General features: G+C 41.3%; 1 protein-coding gene across 11 annotated transcripts in view; it reads left to right on the top strand.

Annotated features, from left to right (window-relative positions):
* Nucleotides 1–22,009, top strand: part of CEP112 (centrosomal protein 112) — a 402,980-nt gene that overhangs the window by 218,805 nt on the left and 162,166 nt on the right. The window lies entirely within an intron of this gene.

The raw sequence follows: 22,009 nt of genomic DNA, 5'->3' as shown, positions 1-22,009 counted from the left end.
TGGAAAATCTTGTCCTGTTTCAATGTCTTCAGCGTCTACTTTAAAGTTATGTAAACCATTTGTGACGATTATTTTTGGATTTTTAGTGCTCAACTGTAAACTTGCCCTTGCACTTTCTTCCTTAACTTTGTTCAGTAATCGTTCAAAGTCATGAATTATTTTCTGCTAGTAGTATGGTCATCTGCATATCTTAAATTGTTGATGATCCATTTACCAATTTTCACAACCCCTTTCTCTGAGTCTAAACCTGCTTTACGTATGATATGTTCAGCATAACAGTTAAACAGATAGGATGATAAAATGCAGCCTTGCCTGACCTGCTTGCCAATTGGAAACCATTCCATTTTTCTATATTCTGTCCTTATGGTAGACTTTTGTCCTGAATACAGGTTATTTATTTATTTATTTATTTATTTATTTATTTATTGTATTTATTCTACTCTTCAGCCACAAAGGTTTTCAAAGCAACTTACAGATAGTTAATTAGACATTTCCCTGCCCTTAGGCTTACAATCTAAAAAGGAGAAGGGAATGGCAATGGAGAAGGGGAATAAGTCCAACGGTTCTGGCCAGTCTTTCTCTCCCTCTGAGGCCGGATGATGTCAGATGGCATGGAGGAAGGACCTTCTTCTTCAGACTAGGTCTGATGGAGCTGGGCCTGCCTTTCACTCCTAGGTTACTAATCAAATGTTGTGGCACACCCATTTCTTTAAGCATGATCCATATTTTTTCATGATATACACAATCAAAGGCTTTACTATAATCTATAAAGCACAGGCTTTATTTTCTTCTGAATTTTTTTGGTGCACTCCATTTTCCAACTTATGTTTGTAGCATGATGCTTACTGCTTCTTCCTTTCCTGAACCTGTCTTGGACATCTAGCATTTCTCACCCCATATATGGTTAAAGTCTTTGGTGTAGAATCCCTTTGCATGCATGGCAAATTCATGCAGTGATCCTGTGGTTACTGCAACCCTGATGTCCCCTTTCTTGGGGACTGGAATATATATAAAGTTTTCCAGTCTGTGGGACATTGTTTTGTTTTCTATATTTGTTAACAGGTTTTAGTTAGAACTAGAGTAGATACTGTCTCTGTAGCCTGAAGCAGCTCTAAGGGTATGCCATCTGTTCTTCATTATTAATGCCAGTCTATTTCTTCTTATATCTTCATTTCCTGAATAAAACACTATATTATTATCTAACTCAAAATGACCCATTCCTGTTCTCTTTAGCTTGCTCACTGCAAGTTTTGCAATATTTATATGTTCTATTTCTTGTTTCACTATGTCTGGCTTCTCCTGATTCATGTCTCTCATATTTCATGTTCCTAGAATATGTGTTGTGCAGCTTTGGACTTTCCTTTCACCTCTAAGCACATTAAAAGCTGAGCATCCTTTTGGCTTGAATCTAGTTGCCTCATTAGGCACAATTCTACCTGTATTTGTCTTCTGTTGTACCCCAGTAGCTTGTTGAGTGCCTTCTAATCTGGTAGTCTCATCTGGTAGTCTCACTGGTGACACAGTGGTTAAATGTCTGTACTGCATCCATTCACGCAGAAACCACAAGGTTGTGAGTTCAGTCCCAGCCAGGGGCTCAGGTTGACTCAGCCTTGCATCCTTCCAAGGTCGCTAAGTTGAGTACCCAGCTTTTGGGGAGCAATTAGCTTACAGTTGTAAACCGATTAGGGAGTTCTTAAGTACGCTGATAATAGGTATAAATGCTACTTCTGGCACTATCATTTTGTTTCATTTTGGATCATAGGGTAAAAGATATTCTAAAGGGGTTTACTGTGCCTCCTTATGCACAGTACTAGCAAGTGTTAGGTGTGGTGCTTCTCCCATTGTCAGAGATTCTCTGCAAGTGTTGCCCTCCTCCTGCTTTCCATTAGCTATTTGGCATATTTAGTCTGGTTCTTTAGCATGTCTGACATCGGAGACCCTACTAGCAGCACTGCTACCATCAGCATAGCCTCTTGCCTCACACTTAATACCATCACCTGAGAAAGGTTGTGGTAGGTATTTATTGCTGCTCTGTTTCTAGGTATTTGATAGAAAATTAACAGAAAGATGTTTAGTATACACGGTAACAATGGAAAGAGATTATAATGGAAATTGATACAATTCATATTTCTGACTTCTGTATGCATGGAAAATGAGAAAATGCTATATTTGCAATCTTCACGTTGTGTTCATTATTTTCCTCGTCATTTTTTGCTACACAAGAATTTGAATGAAGCTTGAAAGAGCATGATGTCCTTTGTACTTCTAAAGGTTTTTCTCTTGAAAGGATTCCACATTAATCAGATATATATGACACTTTTTTGTGGGAAGGCCCACTCAGAATTCACATACTGGATAGAAACTGTCACAGGCAATTGGTTGGCTGAACCCGATGATGATCTGGTGAGGTGACGTGACGCTATCTCTTTTTACTTAGCTTTCTCTGTTAAATATTTCTGCCTTATCTTTGCACTTCAGGAGATATAGCAGCTGGCTGTAAATAACTTATGGACTCAGAGCAAGTGGTACAAATGTAAAAAGGGTGGTCTTGGCGCACAAAAAACTTCTGCAGTAAGGGCTACATTTTTAAATAGCTGGTGTTCCATAAAATTGCTTGTTCTAAATGAGCACATTTTTGTTTATATAGGACTGGATTCAATCTTAGTAACATGAGTTTAATTGTTTTCAGTGCATCTATTCTGACTAAGTCTGGATCCTACACAGTATTTCTAGTACCTTAAATACAAAATCCTTCAATAATCAGTCTATCATGACTACTCATGAAATTGGTTAGTACAGTTCCCCTTTCCTAACAAAGGCAGAAAGAGTATAGTTTAGCCAGTGTGTATATTATATGTATGTTATAATGGGAGTCCAGTTCTTCCAAGTGCACGTTTATTGATTTGCAGCGGTTTTAGAATATAGGAAGAGCTGAGGTTGGAATGTGAATTCATTAATGTTGATTGTTACAGAGTGGGGAATTAATTCATTGTTATTCTTATTGACCGAGCAGAAACTTAATTCATTATTAATCACTACTAAATTCATTTATTAAATAATTAATTTTTAAAGAAACATATGGGATTTCCAGAGAATTGCATGTTTTGTTGTCACTGTTACTTCATAATCACAGTTTTGTGATTGACTTTTCCAGAAATGCTGTTTTTATCATTTAAAAGGGCCTTCTCCATTCTGGAACTTTCCTTATATACTGGGTTCCAAATGCCAAATCTGACTAATGGCTTGGGAGTGTAGGATTTATAGTACATCACATCTGGAAAGTGCCAGATTGGAGAATACTGTCCTAAAGCATGGGATGCAACAACCCAGACGGTTAAGCTTTGTCACTGATCCCTCCACTTCACCCCCCCTCCCCAAATATGTACCAGAATGTATGCTGTTCACTTATCCTGTAAGCATTAGATTGTCAGTTTGGAAAAGGTGAACAAGTAACAGTTATGTTCTTTTCAGTTAAAGTGGTATTTTTGTGTTGGAGACAATTGTATTTTGCACAAATTCCTTTGCAAAATGCAGACAACATATTGTGCTCCAAAGCTTTTTTTTTCCTGCATAGGAAGACTAAGACCTCAATCCAATTTCCCTCAGCATAGCATAAGTATCTCCATGTGCACTTATATAGTACTAAAACACCCCCCCTTTACTGTAAAGCCCCTGAGGTTTTACTGTAAAGCCCCTGAGGTTTTACATTCCATGCTTCACAGTAAGAGACAGGATTAGAGAAAAATCTGGCTACATCCTAAAACCAATCATTACAGCAGCGCTGGAGCCCCTGAAGGACCCAGCTGATCTCAGCACTGATGTCATAATTGTGCATCTGGTAATGGGGATGCAGCCAGATGCTTCTCTGATTCTGCCTCCTCACCATGAAGTACAACATGTCTATGTGAGATGTCTTCAGGAGGTTTATTGTATGTTGCGGGGGGGGGGGGGGGGAGCTTGGGGTCTTCAGAGGAGGGAACTACTAATCCCCATAGTGCTCAAAAAAGGACATCTCCATGTGCAAGGTACACTTAAGTGTGCATAATCCCTAACAAAATTCCAGCCTGTGTGTGTTTCTACACAAATGATTTTTCCTCAACAAAATCTGAAGTATGGATACTGCTCAGAAGTTGAATATAATTTGTTTCATTATTTTAGTGTAAGGAGAAAAATCACTAAAATTGTTCATGCATATGCAGGAATGAAATAAATGACAATTTGCATCCCCATTCAACAGTTATTCTTAGGAAGGACTAACTTTAAGGTATATTGGGTTCAGTAAAGGGACCCAGCATGGTGCAGAGGTTTGAGTGTTGGATTATAACTCAGGAGACCAGGGTTCAACCATGTAATCCACTGGAGGAGCTTGGACAAGTTACATACTCTCAGCCTCAGGGGATGACAAGACTACCTCCTCTTCACCAATCTTGCCAAGAAAACCCCATGAAAGGTTCACCTTAGGGTCACTATAAGTCAGAAGTGACTTGAAGGCACACAATAAGAACAAGAAGTAAAAGAAATGCACATGGACATTCATTGAATACCAAAGTCAGGATTCTCAATGTCATCACATTTATGATTTCTGTGTATGGTTGTGAAAGCTAAACAGTGAAGAAAAGTGATAGGAAGTGAATCAATTCATTTGAAATGTGGTGCTGGGGAAGAATTCTATAGATACTGTGTACAGTCGGCCCTTCTTATACACGGATTTTTTATACACGGATTTAAGCATCCACGGTTTGAAAATGTTCCAAAAAAGTATAAATTTACCTTGATTTTCCATTTTTTATAAGGGACACCATTGTGCTATGTCATTATATTTAATGGGACTTGAGCATACACGGATTTTGTTATACACGGGGGATTTTGGAACCAAACCCCAGCGTATAACAAGGGTCCACTGTACTGTTAAAAAGACCACTAAGTGGGTCCTAGATCAAATCAAGCTGAACTCTCCCTAAAAGCCAAGATCACTAAACTGAGACAGTCATATTTTGGACATATAATGAAATGATGTGATTCATTAGAAAAGACAATAATGCTTGGCAGGCTAGAAAACAGAAGGAAAAGAGGAAGAGACTCAATCAAGGAAGCCATGACAGTCTGCAAGATCTAAGCAGGGCTGTTGATATCAGGGTTGCTTGGCAGGTTCTCATTCATACGGTTGTCCAGGTTGAAATTGACCTGACAGCATTTAACAATACTAACCATGTATTAATGACACTAAAAGATTAAATAGACAATTTCAGGCAGCAAAGGTAGAGGACAGTTCCGTAAAATAAGAATTTGAAAGGTAAATACTATAGCCTGTGCTTTTTATGAGAAGGCCTTTTTTTTTTTTGGGTCCCTATTTTTGTTCACTTTATAGGATGAAACGGATTTGTAATAAAGCTGATGGATTTAGTACATGGAAATGTTCATGTGGTAAAAGGTAGTCAGTCATTCAATTTGGTGTACCTTATGTAGAGAATAGAATTTGTTGTGTGAGTTTTTTTATGAGATAATAGTGAGGGAAATATTTTGTGTTAGAAATTTGGTATCCATTAAGTATTTGAATAATGTATCTATAGGCATTTAATTTTTATTGTTCATATTTAAACTTAAATATAAGGTGAACTGCAAAAAAATAATTATTGTTAACTTAGTAGAGAATTAAATCTGCTGAATAGGGGCCTGCATTTAATTTATTGTTAGGGTTATATGACTGACACAATATCTTGAAGAGCAAAAATATATCACTGAATATTAAAGTTAGGATTGTCCATGCCAGAGTATTCCGCATTACTATGTATTGATGTGAGAGCCAAAGAAAGCAGAAAGAAAGATAATTAATTTATCTGAGATATGGTGCTGAAGAAGAGCCCTATGGGTAGTGTGGATATTTAAAAAGACAATAAAAGAGTCCTAGAACAAATCAATCAGAACAACTCTCACTAGAACAAAAGTTGAAGTTACCATACTTTTGCCACATCATAAGAAGGCATGACTCACTAGAAAAGACAATAATGCTTGGTAAAGGTAGAAGGCAGTAGGAAAAAAAGAATGCAGTTACAGGTGGATAGATTTCATCGTGTGCCACCACGGCCCAAAGTTTGCAGGACCTGAGCAGAGCTACTGAGTATAGGATGTCTTGGAGATATCTCATTCATAGGATTGCTGTGGATCAAGGCCGACTTCAAGGCAGATAACAACAAATAGGAATCACCTGTAATCTGTCACCACTGCTCTTTTGGCTGGCTGTGTACTTTTGTCTATGCCATAATCAGCCAAACAGTCTTACTGGCTCCTTTTTCAGACAAGAAATTTTATGTGGATTTTTAAAAATTCTTGTACATCGCCATCGGGCCTGAAGAGAAAGAGCCCTCCCCTCCCTCCTTTCAACTGTTATCTTCTGGCCTTAGAGTGAAAGGACAGGCCCAATGCCATCGGGCCTGAAGAGAAAGAGCCCTCCCCTCCCTCCTTTCAACTGTTATCTTCTGGCCTTAGAGTGAAAGGACAGGCCCAATGCCATCGGGCCTGAAGAGAAAGAGCCCTCCCCTCCCTCCTTTCAACTGTTATCTTCTGGCCTTAGAGTGAAAGGACAGGCCCAATGCCATCGGGCCTGAAGAGAAAGAGCCCTCCCCTCCCTCCTTTCAACTGTTATCTTCTGGCCTTAGAGTGAAAGGACAGGCCCAATGCCATCGGGCCTGAAGAGGAAGAGCCCTCCCCTCCCTCCTTTCAACTGTTATCTTCTGGCCTTAGAGAGAGTGAAAGGACAGGCCCAATGCCATCGGGCCTGAAGAGAAAGAGCCCTCCCCTCCCTCCTTTCAACTGTTATCTTCTGGCCTTAGAGAGAGTGAAAGGACAGGCCCAATGCCATCGGGCCTGAAGAGAAAGAGCCCTCCCCTCCCTCCTTTCAACTGTTATCTTCTGGCCTTAGAGTGAAAGGACAGGCCCAATGCCATCGGGCCTGAAGAGGAAGAGCCCTCCCCTCCCTCCTTTCAACTGTTATCTTCTGGCCTTAGAGAGAGTGAAAGGACAGGCCCAATGCCATCGGGCCTGAAGAGAAAGAGCCCTCCCCTCCCTCCTTTCAACTGTTATCTTCTGGCCTTAGAGTGAAAGGACAGGCCCAATGCCATCGGGCCTGAAGAGGAAGAGCCCTCCCCTCCCTCCTTTCAACTGTTATCTTCTGGCCTTAGAGTGAAAGGACAGGCCCAATGCCATCGGGCCTGAAGAGGAAGAGCCCTCCCCTCCCTCCTTTCAACTGTTATCTTCTGGCCTTAGAGTGAAAGGACAGGCCCAATGCCATCGGGCCTGAAGAGAAAGAGCCCTCCCCTCCCTCCTTTCAACTGTTATCTTCTGGCCTTAGAGTGAAAGGACAGGCCCAATGCCATCGGGCCTGAAGAGAAAGAGCCCTCCCCTCCCTCCTTTCAACTGTTATCTTCTGGCCTTAGAGTGAAAGGACAGGCCCAATGCCATCGGGCCTGAAGAGAAAGAGCCCTCCCCTCCCTCCTTTCAACTGTTATCTTCTGGCCTTAGAGTGAAAGGACAGGCCCAATGCCATCGGGCCTGAAGAGAAAGAGCCCTCCCCTCCCTCCTTTCAACTGTTATCTTCTGGCCTTAGAGTGAAAGGACAGGCCCAATGCCATCGGGCCTGAAGAGAAAGAGCCCTCCCCTCCCTCCTTTCAACTGTTATCTTCTGGCCTTAGAGTGAGTGAAAGGACAGGCCCAATGCCATCGGGCCTGAAGAGAAAGAGCCCTCCCCTCCCTCCTTTCAACTGTTATCTTCTGGCCTTAGAGTGAAAGGACAGGCCCAATGCCATCGGGCCTGAAGAGAAAGAGCCCTCCCCTCCCTCCTTTCAACTGTTATCTTCTGGCCTTAGAGTGAGTGAAAGGACAGGCCCAATGCCATCGGGCCTGAAGAGAAAGAGCCCTCCCCTCCCTCCTTTCAACTGTTATCTTCTGGCCTTAGAGTGAAAGGACAGGCCCAATGCCATCGGGCCTGAAGAGAAAGAGCCCTCCCCTCCCTCCTTTCAACTGTTATCTTCTGGCCTTAGAGTGAAAGGACAGGCCCAATGCCATCGGGCCTGAAGAGAAAGAGCCCTCCCCTCCCTCCTTTCAACTGTTATCTTCTGGCCTTAGAGTGAAAGGACAGGCCCAATGCCATCGGGCCTGAAGAGAAAGAGCCCTCCCCTCCCTCCTTTCAACTGTTATCTTCTGGCCTTAGAGTGAAAGGACAGGCCCAATGCCATCGGGCCTGAAGAGAAAGAGCCCTCCCCTCCCTCCTTTCAACTGTTATCTTCTGGCCTTAGAGTGAAAGGACAGGCCCAATGCCATCGGGCCTGAAGAGGAAGAGCCCTCCCCTCCCTCCTTTCAACTGTTATCTTCTGGCCTTAGAGAGAGTGAAAGGACAGGCCCAATGCCATCGGGCCTGAAGAGGAAGAGCCCTCCCCTCCCTCCTTTCAACTGTTATCTTCTGGCCTTAGAGAGAGTGAAAGGACAGGCCCAATGCCATCGGGCCTGAAGAGAAAGAGCCCTCCCCTCCCTCCTTTCAACTGTTATCTTCTGGCCTTAGAGAGAGTGAAAGGACAGGCCCAATGCCATCGGGCCTGAAGAGAAAGAGCCCTCCCCTCCCTCCTTTCAACTGTTATCTTCTGGCCTTAGAGAGAGTGAAAGGACAGGCCCAATGCCATCGGGCCTGAAGAGAAAGAGCCCTCCCCTCCCTCCTTTCAACTGTTATCTTCTGGCCTTAGAGTGAAAGGACAGGCCCAATGCCATCGGGCCTGAAGAGGAAGAGCCCTCCCCTCCCTCCTTTCAACTGTTATCTTCTGGCCTTAGAGAGAGTGAAAGGACAGGCCGAATGCCATCGGGCCTGAAGAGAAAGAGCCCTCCCCTCCCTCCTTTCAACTGTTATCTTCTGGCCTTAGAGTGAAAGGACAGGCCCAATGCCATCGGGCCTGAAGAGGAAGAGCCCTCCCCTCCCTCCTTTCAACTGTTATCTTCTGGCCTTAGAGTGAAAGGACAGGCCCAATGCCATCGGGCCTGAAGAGGAAGAGCCCTCCCCTCCCTCCTTTCAACTGTTATCTTCTGGCCTTAGAGAGAGTGAAAGGACAGGCCCAATGCCATCGGGCCTGAAGAGAAAGAGCCCTCCCCTCCCTCCTTTCAACTGTTATCTTCTGGCCTTAGAGTGAAAGGACAGGCCCAATGCCATCGGGCCTGAAGAGGAAGAGCCCTCCCCTCCCTCCTTTCAACTGTTATCTTCTGGCCTTAGAGTGAAAGGACAGGCCCAATGCCATCGGGCCTGAAGAGGAAGAGCCCTCCCCTCCCTCCTTTCAACTGTTATCTTCTGGCCTTAGAGTGAAAGGACAGGCCCAATGCCATCGGGCCTGAAGAGAAAGAGCCCTCCCCTCCCTCCTTTCAACTGTTATCTTCTGGCCTTAGAGTGAAAGGACAGGCCCAATGCCATCGGGCCTGAAGAGGAAGAGCCCTCCCCTCCCTCCTTTCAACTGTTATCTTCTGGCCTTAGAGAGAGTGAAAGGACAGGCCCAATGCCATCGGGCCTGAAGAGGAAGAGCCCTCCCCTCCCTCCTTCCAACTGTTATCTTCTGGCCTTAGAGAGAGTGAAAGGACAGGCCCAATGCCATCGGGCCTGAAGAGGAAGAGCCCTCCCCTCCCTCCTTCCAACTGTCATCTTCTGGCCTGGGAGGGAGTGAAAGGACAGGCCCAACACCATCGGGCCTGGCCTCGATTAAGAAAAAGAGCCCTCCCTCCAGTCCATCTGCCTTGGTCCGGGCCTCAGAGGGAGAGAAGCATGCTGGACCTCATCCCCTCCCCCCACCATTCCCTTCTCTTTTTGTGTCGTGTCTTTTTAGATTGTAAGCCTGAGGGCAGGGAACCGTCTATTAACCCCTCTGTTGTAAGCCGCTCAAATTCCTAGTGATTGGGCGGCATATAAATACTTCCTATTATTATTATTATTATTATTATTATTATTATACATATTTTTGCATGTATAATTATGGAAATATGCCAATAAAACTTTATTTTACTGACTTGCATACAGCAAAATTTATGCTAAAGAATGCATGCCTTCTCCTTCCTCTATCTTGATCTGTTGTCCCACAAACACATCAACAGCAGCAACAGGCTGTGATTCCATTATTTTTTATTTTTTATTTATTTAGGTATTTATATCCCGCCCTTCAGCCCTAATGGCTCTCAGGGCAGCTTACAATTATTTTTAATCAGACAGTTCCCTGCCCTCAGGCTTACAATCTAAAAGACACGAAACAAAAGGAGAAGGGAATGGTGGAGGGAAAGGGGATGAGGTCCAGTGGTTCTTCTCTCCCTCTGAGGCCTGGACCAAGGCAGATGGATTGGAGGGAGGGCCCTTCCTTCTTCCAGGCTAGTCCTGATGGAGCTGGACCTGCCTGGTGAACTCCCTCTCAGGCCGGCGGATGGCAGTTATGGAGAGTGGAGCCTCCTTCCTCTCAGGCCGGTGGATGGCAGTTATGGAGGGCGGAGTCTCCTTCCTCTCAGGCTGGTGGATGGCAGTTACCTACAGCTACCACCATAATTACTGTAGTCTCAGGCCATGCATATACAAAACCATCTTCATGTAGTTTTTTGTGGGGCTTTTGGGCTTATGTGGCTGTGTTCTGGAAGAGTTTATTCCTGATGTTTCGCCAGCATCTGTGGCTGACATCTTCAGAGAATGCTGGCATGGGAGTGAGTGAGGTGTGTGTGGGGGGGGGGGCGTGTGTGCGCGCACTGTGTGATCCTTGGTTGAGAGGAAGTGATTTACATGTTAATCTCAGGGTGGCTATTTAATTAATGATCCATTGTCTGCTGGGAACCGCCCCTGAACCTGGGTGGTTTTCATTTGCATGGGCTGAGTCTTTGTTTTGTCGTTTTTCAGGACTGGTAGATAAACTTTGTTCACTTTTAGGATTTCTTCTTTCCTGTTCAAATTGACCAGATGTTTATGGATTTAAATAGCTTCCTTGTGCATTCTGACCAGACAGTTGTTGGAATGTTCCAGAATTTCAGTGTTTTCTAATAGCATCTTCATGTACTTCTTAAAAGTTCAAGCCTACTCAACAGGTGAAGAAGACAGAGCAGAGCAGTCATTTCAATTCCATATGACAAAAATATGACCTAGGTGTGACCACTAATCCCCCTTTATCCAGTTTGTTCCTTTTTTGCAGTTGGTGTTACTAGCACTTCAAGAAATTATCCGCAGGCAGTGAACAGTAACTGGACACCTGTAGAATTCAGTTATTTGAAGTATTTATATGTTGGTCTGTTCTGTTTCAAATATGCTTTTCTGCATGCTTTTTGCAACATACCAGTTCTCATCTCTGCTGATTTGATAGGGTGTACAATAGTGTGCCTGTGCACACTCATAACACACACAGATTTCTGAAGAGGAATCTTTCTAGATATGTATGCCCCCTGTATGTTTTTGTAAGACTACTGAGAAATAAAAGCTGTTGAGTTCAAAGGGGCTTAGGAATATGTATACAAATGTACATGAATTAGAAAGAGAATGATGATTAATTTCAAAAGAGCATTACGATTTGACCTTTATTATTATATTTAGTGGTACATTGTTTCCTAGCTCTTTCGCTGTACCTTGTAGAAGACAGTTTGCTGGTGCTCTAGCTTAGAGATTGGACTGAGTTTGGCAGTGCTCTCAAGCTGGTAACAAAATTTCATTAGAAATTTCATGGAACAAATTTGATGTGTTCCATATTGTGTGTGTGTGCACATGTATACACGTTTCATGATTGGATAGGATGGAGATGTTCATGAAGGAGAACGCAGGGGACATATGAAGGTAAATCATTAATTAACTCAGTGGCAGAACAATGGTGAATGTAGAGAAAAAATTAAAAGTGATTTCATATACAGTGACATTGGAATTGTTTTTCCATAGAGTGATGCCACATCATTAGAATGTACATGTGAATTCATCATTGGAAGGTCCTATTGGAGTGAAAAGGATTGCATGATTGGCCTGCACTTCTGCATCTGCATCTCTGTATGAAGGAGGTCCCAATCTTACTGGGTCTCTGTCAGTTCCTTATGATTAGTTTGGGGTACTGAGATTAAGGAATCAGCAGATTGCAATAAACATAAAAGGAAAATGCCCTTACTTTTGTGTCCTTTCTGCATTTCCTAGCAAGTTAGAACAGATGGGAGTGGATATTAATCTGTTTCTCCCTTTGGGTTGCTTAAGAAGAGCAGGATGCTGTTTGTTGAATGTACATATGTGCTTCCTCCTTATGGAACAGTGGAGTAGATTTTGGGTTAATATGATTTTACAAACATCTATCACAGAATGATGTCTTAACAGAAAATCTAAAATGAAGCTCATGTTTCACTGCTTGCAGATATGTTTATGCCGATACCTGTTCAGAAAAAGGTTGTGGTACAGTATGCTTCTTCTTGGAAGCATGAGTGTGTACATCTTTTGTTTGCTGATGAACAGGACTATATGTAGAGTTGGTCTCACATCAATTTTGTGAAAAAAAATGTATCAAGTTTATAGTGTGGGACCCAGTGAGTATGTTGCCTCTTTTTTATTTAACAGCAGGTGTTATGTTGCTTGGAATATTTTATTATTTCTTTTAGTAGCAGAATAATATGCCTGCTTTTTCATAGAAAACAGTATTCTAATGGTTGTGTGCTCCTCATTTGTATAGGTTAAAATGTGGTTTCTCCCACCACTCCTCAATAAAGTATTGTTTTGGTTGGGCATCTTGGCCCATCTGATTATTATAAATGGACTCATTGTTGAATGCCCAAGAGAGTGTAAGCCAGTCTCATCCTTAATACACATTTGCAAATTGTGATGTTTCTAGTAATAGCACAATTTAAAGAACAAAGCAACACATAGTGACTCTGACTTTGGCCAGTCCCATTGAATATGACATAAATATGTCAAGGAATCTAAAATATTGTGGGCTCTCTGATAAAGCTTCCCTGTTCTTATCTAGTTCTGTAAAAATGTGAAATAAAGTATTCATTTAAGCTACTATAAAATATGTTTGCTATGCAGTTATAATCATATGTCATTATTCAGAAAATACAGCAGAAACTCTGACAAATTAAAAACAGAAGGATGTGTCTGCAAGGGCTTTTTCAGTCATTAAAAAGCTTCACCTCTCAGGCAAACTATTTAATGGCAACTTCTTGCTCACTGTACTGACATCTTCAAAGGCTTTGACATCTGTCAGCCTTTGAACTACCATTAAAAATATTATCCCATTTCCATTCTTTTATGCCCATTTTTTTAATTATAGCCCTTCTTTCAAGTTGAGAAACATGGTTGGTTTAAATGATGCTGTCCTTTCGTTTTCAGCCACCCAGCTGCGGTTTGAATAAATTGATGTCGAATCAAAGGCGGGACTTTAAAGGGAAAAGGTTTGATGGACTTGGACTCCAAACCAGATGAGGCTTTATGATGAAAAGGGTTTAATCCTAGCACAGGCATTGCTTCTATCAGTTGAGCAGTACAAAGCAATTCATTCATATATATATATATATATAGGTTCACGAGAAACAATCTTTTTTTGGGGGGAATAGCATAGATCTCTTCAGGACTTGCAAATGTGGCATTAGCTAATATTCAGAGCGCTGATTTTCTTTCATCCACTAGAAGCTTATGATTATAGTACAGTTCTCGAATTGGAAATGAGAGCTGCAACACAGATTTAAAGCTATGCTGTCTGATTTGTATTCAATATACATGTCACTGCGGGACAAGCTAGTCTAGGCCAAGCTGGTTCAATAAAAGGAACAAGCAGTTTCATCATTTGAGATTCAGAGAAGACGACAGGGAGAAAAAGCTGCCAATTAATTAGTAGCAGTGTTACCTGACTCTTGTGCAACTGAATGTAGCATCTTTTCCAAAACTGTATTGGAGTAAGGGTCTTTTTAAAAAAATTGGATAAGCATTATTCACTACAGCAAAATAATGCATAGCATTAACTAATTATGTGTCATTTATATTTGTGGCATCACTTGTTTTTGTTTTGTTCTGTTACTGAATTCTGGTTTCGAGCTGCTTTCAGTGGAGAAAATTATTGCTGCTTCCTCAAAACACCTGCCTTCATTAAAGCTGTAATTATGTATGATTATGAGGAGATCAGAAGCTCTCAATTTGAAAATGTAGCTTGTTTCTTTATAAGAGCATAGTTTCCCCCATACTTTGGAATTTCATACCTGAACATAGTGTGCAGCAGTACTTTTGATATCCATAGATGAATAAATGCACTTAGTCCTTTTACAATACTTACAAAATTAGAATTCTTAAAAAAAAAAAATTTATGCTACATCCATAGACAATAGGAGATTTACATATAAAAATAAATGATATGGTTTTAGAACTTGACGATCAGCAGCTGGGTGTGGTATAGTTTGCTATTGCTATTTTGTTCATGACAAAAACTCAATTTTTAATGTTTTCACCTCCACCTAGGCCTTGCTTTGGTGAGCTGCAGCAGTTCCACTGTTATCTGAGACATGTTTCATAGGGACACAAGACATGACGAGATTGCATTTCATAAGGGCTGTTCATAGATTCTAGAACTTTATTCCATGGCGCTCTCTTGTCCTTCTATTGATAGGCAAAAATGTAATCAAACTGGCACTGAGCTGATTCTTGCTGTAGGGCAGTGGTCACCAAACTGTGCTCTTTATGGGTTTTTGGACTTCAGTTCCCAAAATCCCAGACTGTTGGCCAACATAGCTGAGGCTTGTGGGAGCTGAAGTCCAATATCTCTTAAAGGGCAGTTTAAGGACCACTGCTATAGGGAGTTTTAAGTAGTCGTTTGCTGTTCGTTTCTTTTCTTTTTTATATGTTTGTATACTGTAATTGTATTTTAACTTGGTTTTGGTTTAAATTGAAATTATGTTTTATCTCCGTTTTTATTGCTACTAGCAGCCCTGAATGCCATTTGTGGCTGAAAAGCAGGGTAAAAATGTAATAAATAAATCTCAGTATTTTGTGAAATCACCTTATTTATGTTTCACATAAAAAATCTCAGGTAATTTTGGTCCAGTTCCACTGAATCATACTACTTACCAATTATGTGAATGGTGTTTTAAAATGAATTGAATAATTCCTATTTAGCAAAAACAAGGGTTCAACAAGAATCTTGCACTAAACAGATTTGATGGATGTATAGGACTTAAATTTGAAACCTACCACAAGAAAATAAAATGCCTAACATTCCAAGAAATCCAATATCAGTTAAAAAAAAAACACAACTTGATTCCATTGGAGCTTGAGGGGCAAATTTATTATTTTCATTTAGTGTTGTACTCCACCATTCAGATCATCAGAATTCTCCAGATACTTTATGAATTAAAACAAGATATATGATAATAACTTTTAAATTATTTCAACAGCATTCAGACCCAAGCATGACACTCCAGCCAGTAAGAACATTTTAAAAGGCCTTGGAAAATAAGAGTGTCTTTGCCTAATATCTAAATGATAGAGAGAGCAGGCAGCCCCCTCTGGCGAGATACTATGAACCTGGATCAACTCAGTTCAGCTGGAGTATGTGTAGTAGGGCATCTGCAGCTGACCATAAATCAGTAGATAGGGGCATATTGAAACATGAAAGCTTTTAAATAATCTCAGTTCAAGCAGAGCTTTACAGATTAAAACTCATCATTTGAATCGTGATGAACTATTTATTTTAAAAAATATATTCAGGGGTAGCCATGTTGACTATATAACAACGTACAATAATATCCAAAATCCACAAAACATTGATACCTTTACTCGATCAGTGAAAATGCACAAAATACATGATGCAAGGTTTTGAAGCTCCACTGGCTTCTCTATCAGGCAAAGGTGTTAAAAATCATACGGGATATAGAAAAACAACTTCCAGTTCTCTTAAGTGTCATGTTGGGACATAAATGTTGTGTAGACCAAACCCATGTACTTATAGCAGGGAAAGGGAACTTTGATGTGAGGTTTCCCCAAACCCTCTCTCACTACAGCACAGATTCCTTGGCACAATTGGAGTACCTATTGAACCATTCAATTTAGTGGAATGCTCCTCCAGGCTTTCTGGTCAGTTGGTGCTTTGCCCACTCCATGCCCGCTCATCAGGGATGTCTCAGAATACACCAAACTGTCCTGAAGAATACTACTCTAGGTGTATGTTTTAATTGTTGCCCATTTCCTCCCTGATTGAAGAATGTTCCCCATGGATTGGGATAAATCAGGATCCTTGGCTAAGGTGCCAGCTGGAGTGGTGTTAGCCAAGGAGTCAGTGACAGCAGAAGGCATCCCCTTACCCTGTAACATCAGGCAATCTGCAGAAGAATGGGTGGGGGGAAATCTACTGTCCTATAATGGATCTCCATCCCAGATTTAAAAGGTTCATATGCTTAAAGAGATCTAGTTTGTTGAAGGTCAAAAATTCCTTTCAGTTTGAGTTATATTTTTAGCCTGAACTTTGGTTTTTATAGAAACATGCATCCCTCTGCTTGTGAACTATATACATGTTGTTGTTTTTAAGTACTGTAAACTTTGTATAGAGACATAGTGATTTGAGAGTTGGACTTCAACTCTGGAAACCAAGGTTCGATTTCCAGCTTGGTTATGAAACCCACTGAATGGCCTTGGGTAAATCACTCTCTCTCAGACTCAGGTGAAGGCAATGGCAGTCCCCTTCAGAACAAATCTTGCCAAGAAAACCACATGATAGATTCACCGTAGGGTCACAATAATTATTTGAAGGTGCACAACAATCTTTCTCAATCTTTGAGAACTCCTGGAGAACAGGAGAAGTCACAGCAGACTGGAGGAAGGCAAATGTTGTCCCCATCTTCAAAAAGGGGAAAAAAGAGGATCACAACAATTACCCTCCAGTTAGTCTGACATCTATACCAGGAAAGATCCTAGAGCAGATCATTAAACAGAGAATCTGTGAACAAGGCAATTCCATTATCACAAAAAGTCAACATGGGTTTCAGAGAAACAAGTCATGCCAGACAAATCTAAACTTTTAAAATTATAATTATTACATTTTATTTATAAAGCGTTGTAAATTTGCACAGCGCTGTACATAGAATGGATAAAATCGATAAGAATAATAAAACCTGCCAGTGGCGTACAATCTAAAAAATAACAAATGCATATAACAGTAGATAGTAATACAAGCTAGAATAAAGTAAGCAAACAACAGGTTAAAAACATCAAATAACAGACATCAGGTCAAATATCAGATGTGAAACTCCAGTTCTATTGGTTTATTCCTCCAGTTCTATTCGTTTGTTCAGAAAAGAATGATGGGATTCAGAGAGTTTCTTTACTTTTAATGATTTTATGAAATCAAAACAATACCTTTCCTCTTCTATCTTTTTTTCATATTGTCTTTCATGACAGATGTAAGTATATCTAGTCTTTTTGCTTCCCTTAGTTTGAATAGCCATTTTTCTTCTAATGGGATTTGTCCACTCTTCCAATATTTTGCATATAATATACATGCTGTAGTAACAAAAAAGTAGCAGATCTAATGGTATGTTCATATTCAAGATTTTTGTCATTAAATTCTGAATCTTTTTCCAAAATTTGGTGGCATCTTTACACTTCCACCACATATGAAAAAAACCTTCCCTCCGATTTTAAACATTTCCAGCATTTCATATCATCCGTTTTGTAAATCTTATTGATCCTTGAAGGGGACATATACCATCTATAGAACATTTTAGTATAATTTTCTTTAAAATTTTGGCACAGCGTAAATTTTTTTTGTGACTTTCCAGGATTTTTTCCAATTTTCTAATTCTTTGAGCTTTTCAAAATCTTGTGCCCATTTTATCACTGAATGTTAATGGTCTCATCCTCTAAATCCCTTTCTCTTAAAGCTTTGTAGTATTTTAATATTTGTTTTTGATAAAATTACCAGCTTGGTAGATGAAGGGAATGCTGTGGATATAGTATATCTTCATTTCAGTAAGGTCTTTGACAAAGTTCCCCATTGCAAACAAGCTAGTGAAATGTGGGCTAGACAACATAACTGTTACATGGAATTGTAATTGGTTGACTGCCTGAATCCAAAGGGTGCTCAACAATGGCTCCTTTTCATCCTGGAGAGAAGTGACCAATGGGGTCCCACAGGGCTCTGTCCTGGGCCCAGTGCTATTCAACATCTTTATCAATGACTTGGATGACAGAATTGGAGGCATACTTATCAAATTTGCAGATGACACCAAACTAGGAGGAGTAGCTAATACTCCAGAGGACAAGATCAAAATTCAAAATGACCTTAATAGATTAGAAAGCTGGGCCAAAGCTAACAAAATGAATTTCAACATGGAGAAATGTAAGATATTGCACTTAGGGCGGAAAAATGAAATGAACAGATATAGGATGGGTGACACCTGGCTCAACGAGACTACATGTGAAAGGGATCTAGGAGTCCAAGTAGACCACAAGTTGAACATGAGTCAGCAGTGCGATGCCGTAGCTAACAAGGCCAATGCAATTTTAGGCTGCATCAATAAAAGTATAGTGTCTAGATCAAGGGGAGTAATAGTGCCACAATAGTTCTGGGCACCACAGTTTAAAAGGGATGTGGAGAAACTGGAGCGTGTCCAAAAGAGGGTGACTAAAATGGTGAAGGGTCTGGAAACCATGCCCTATGAGGAATGCCTTAGAGAGCTGGGTATGTTTAGCCTGGAGAAGAGAAGATTAAGAGATGATATGATTGCCCTGTTTAAATACTTGAAGGGATGTCATAATGAGGAGGGAGCAAGCTTGTTTTCTGCTACTCCAGAGACTAGGACCCAGCACAATGGATGTAAGCTGCAGGAAAAGAGATTCCAGCTCAACATTAGGAGGAACTTCCTGACAGTAAGGGCTGTCCGACAGTGGAACACACTCCCTCGGAGTGTAGTGGAGTCTCCTTCCATAGAGGTCTTTAAACAGAGGCTGGATGGCCAAATGGCCATCTGTCGGGGATGCTTTGAGATTTCCTGCATGGCAGGGGGTTGGAGTGGATGGTCTTTATGGTGTCTTCCAACTCTATGATTCTATGACAACACACAACTTTTGTATGTCAATTTCATATATCTCCACAGCCCAAATTTAGAGGTTCTTGGTGTCATTGTAGACATCATTTAGAAGAAGTCTACTGCCCTGTTCACGAGACAGTGAGAACGCCTCTATCATGTCTATTCCTTGTGATTTTTATAAATCCTTGTTTTAAAATAGTTTCTTGTTCATTAGCTGTCTGATAGTCAAAAGTTCTCTTTTTGGCCTGAAACAGACAGGCCAAAATGAGTGGCTTCTGGCTCCTTTGGGGGCATGGCATACAGATGATGCACCCCTGGAGGGGGTAGAAGCCACCCTGAGGCTCCCTAAAGCCGCCTCCATCTGCCTGCAAAAGAAGTGGCGAAAATCCACTCCTTGCCGGCAGCCTATTTGGGACTGAGGTGGCAGCCCACTTTCAGAGCAGTTCCCGGGTGATCTTGGGATAATCATGGGTGGAGTGGCCAGAGGCTGCTCCCTCATGCCCGTCTGCTTGTCCTCTGAGTCATTTGAACCGATTAGTCAAAAGTTGAAAGTCTGCTATTAATGGAAGTAGTTATCTCAAATATATGGTTGCTTCTGGTTTTGTGAAAGGGGACTGGATCTTGCATTTTGGGTCAGTTTATGTCATGCACTGCATGTCAGGGGAGATCCTGGTCCATTTTACAGTTGCCCATTTCATGTGTTACTTGGGTATTGTTAACATCATGTATACTTAATTTGATACATAGCTTGTGAAAATGAGTAAAATTCTCCCAAAGTGGAGTTCCATCTTTTGCCTTTTCTCTCTCACAGCAAATTGTAACCTGTTATTAGTTTTTGAAAAATCAGAAATTAATAATCTGCCATGTTAATTTTTAGTTATTCTCACTACTATTCAGAATGATATTTTTGGTTGGTATTAGAGATATGGGTTGGAAAGTTTTCTATGGAAAATTTACAAACAATAAAAATGCCCATGTTATATTTTTCCATGTAAATTTTTCCACAATGTGTGTGTTTGAGCATGTGTAGTTTTGTGTTTATATTTATTCATAGTTGTCCAGCAAGTTGTACTGTAGTCAATTGTGTTAGGTGGACTGAATGTACAATATGAAGTACAAAATATTCTTCTAAGGAGAGAATCAATAACAAACTGTAATGTTCAGAGGAATAGGCTAATACATGGAGGATGCACAGCTAAGCTTGTTTTTATTTCACAAAATCTTATGATTCTGAGTCAGCCTTCAGGTCATTTCTGATTTACAGGGACCCTATCACTGGGATTTCTTGTCAAGATTTGTTCAGGAGATTTGCCTTTGCCTCTGTCTGAGGCTGAGTGTGTGGCATGCCCAAAGTCACCTAGTGGGTTTTCATGGCTGAGCAGGGATTCAAACCGTGGTCTCCAGAGTAACAGTCCAACACTCAAACCACTACACCGTGTACTTGAATTGGTTTTCCGCCTCAAATTGAACTGCAGCTTTTAAATAATAAATGAAGCTGTAGATTATACCTCACAGAAAAATATTAAACTTTCGATATATGATATACTTTAAAAATGAGTGTTCTTTCAGGTGGAGTCATTTCCCCCTTAAATATAAGGGAAGTATACAGTAGCCCTTGGCATCAACTGGGGTTTGGTTCAGGACCCACTTACCTACACCATAGTAAGCCTCTGAACAGCCCCTAATATATGTATTAATTTAGCTATAGTTTGATATAACGTTAGGCACCGGCATGAGTGGATACGGCTGCAATGGCATACATAGCAGCCAAATAGGTTGTGTGAATTATTATTATTATTATTATTATTATTATTAACCTTTATTTATGAAGTGCTGTAAATTTACACAGCGCTGTACATGCAATCTTTTAGTTAGACGGTTCCTTGCCCTCAGGCTTACAATCTAAAAAGACATGACACAGAAGGAGAAGGGAGTGGTGGCGGGAAAGGGTAAGAGGTCCAGCAGTTCCTCTCTACCTCCAAGGCCTGGACCAAGGCAGATGGACTGGAGGGAGGGCTTGGCTTCAAAATGGAAGGGTAATCTTCATCCAGGGAAAATACATACTCTCAAGTAGGATAATACATATACAATACATAGCAATACAGGAAATGGTTCGATAAACAGGCAACAAAAGAACATCAGATAGCAAGCGACAATTATGCAATGCCTGGGAAGGCTTCTCTGAACAGGAAGGTTTTCAACTCCGTTTTGAAGCTAGTTAAAGAAGTGATGGCTCTTGCTTGTGGGGGAAGAAGGTTCCAGGAGTGAGGGGCAGCAAGTGAAAAGGGGCGAATCTGGGATGGGGCAGAGGAAATCCTGGGCTGAGACAGGAACCCTTGACTACCAGAACGGAGGGCCCAAGTGGGAAGGTGAGGAGAAAGAAGGTCTGATAAGTAAGGAGGGGCCAGTCCATGGAGGGCTTTGAATGTCGACAGCAGGAGCTTATACTGAATGCGGAAAGGGAAGGGGAGCCAGTGAAGGGATGCCAACACAGGAGAAATGTGGTCAGAGCGGTGGGTGGAAGTGATAATGCGTGAAGCTGAATGCTGGACAGAGATTAAAGGACGGAGGTGAGAAAGAGGAAGCCCAGCCAGGAGGACGTTACAGTAATCAAGTCGTGAGATCACTAGGGCATGGACCAGGATCTTGGCAGTAGAGGCAGAGAGATATGGTCGGATTTTGGCAATGTTGTATAAAAAGAATCTACAAGCCTTGGCTGTGCTCTGGATCTGAGGGATACATGACAGAGAAGAGTCAAAGATAAAACCAAGACTACGGGCTTGCTGGACTGGTTGAATAGAAATGTTGTCCACAGAGACAGAAAAGGAGTGTTGAAGGGTGGGCTTAGGAGGAAAGACAAGAAGCTCCGTCTTGGACATGTTGAGCTTCAAACGCCGATGGCGCATCCACTGCGAGACAGCTGTAAGGCAAGACAAGACTTGCTGTTCAAGCCTTGGAGAAAGGTCAGGGGCAGAAAGATACA

This window comes from Sceloporus occidentalis, unplaced genomic scaffold (genome assembly GCF_023333645.1).
Source record: "Sceloporus occidentalis isolate IW3139 unplaced genomic scaffold, rSceOcc1.0.p SCAF_1, whole genome shotgun sequence".
In the NCBI taxonomy this organism is placed as follows: domain Eukaryota; kingdom Metazoa; phylum Chordata; class Lepidosauria; order Squamata; family Phrynosomatidae; genus Sceloporus; species Sceloporus occidentalis.
Note: the sequence above shows the minus strand (reverse complement) of the source record. Positions and strands in the feature narration are given on the sequence as shown.